We start from the raw sequence: 888 nt of genomic DNA, 5'->3' as shown, positions 1-888 counted from the left end.
TCAATCTCATTGGTCAAGATAACTACCCTTTATTTACCTGAATAGGGTACTAGACAGAGTTTCTGGTCAAACAAGAAAAGAAACAATAGGTTGAACCAGTGGTCTCTAATCTTTTTGGCGTGGAAGACAGTTTTTCTGCAGACCAGAGGTGTGAGAGGAACATTAGATTCACATAAGGAGAATGCAACTCAGATCCCTCCCATGAGCAATTTACAGCAGGGTTTGTGCTGCTGTGAGAATCTAATGATCCCACTCTGATCTGACAGAAGGTGGAGCTCAGGCTGTGATTCCAGAGATGGGAAGCAGCTGCAAATACAGGCCAAGCTTCTCTTGCTTGCCCACAACTCCCCTGCTGTGTTGACCTGTCGGTCCCTCAGAGGCCCCCAACCTGTATGCGTCCATAATCTGGGGTTTGGAGACCACATGGTTAAGTATTAAAGACATTTAAAGATTTAGGGATGTACAAGAATCTGAAGTTGAATGAGCTGGTGCAGTGGCTCACTGTGGTGTCACGGACCTTGATTGTCCCTGCTCTGCCTGCCTTCCGCTCTCACCTGTGGACGTCCTCCCTGTGCACCTGCTTTCTCGGGAAGGCACCCCTCTCACATTAAGCTTTGCTCACCGTTCTGAAACGCTCTGGGCTGTAGACTTGCTGTTTTCTGTTAGGAGAGAAGGAGCAGTGAGCCAGACGTTTCAGAGGCAGTGATTTCATAGACAGACTCACAGATATTCCTCCTGGTATTATTGCTGTTGGCTTCTTGTTTGATGTGTCTACTTTTCATTTGTGTTAACACCTGTATTCGGCTGTCATTTCTTTCCTTGTTCTTCTTACCCTTGTTAAATTTTTAATCAACATTATGGAGTTTAATGATAGATTAAGACAATGTA

Source organism: Otolemur garnettii, unplaced genomic scaffold, assembly GCF_000181295.1.
Source record: "Otolemur garnettii isolate 467f Iridium unplaced genomic scaffold, OtoGar3 scaffold00200, whole genome shotgun sequence".
In the NCBI taxonomy this organism is placed as follows: Eukaryota; Metazoa; Chordata; class Mammalia; order Primates; family Galagidae; genus Otolemur; species Otolemur garnettii.
The sequence above is the reverse complement of the archived record's forward strand: the minus strand, read 5'-3'. Positions refer to the sequence as shown.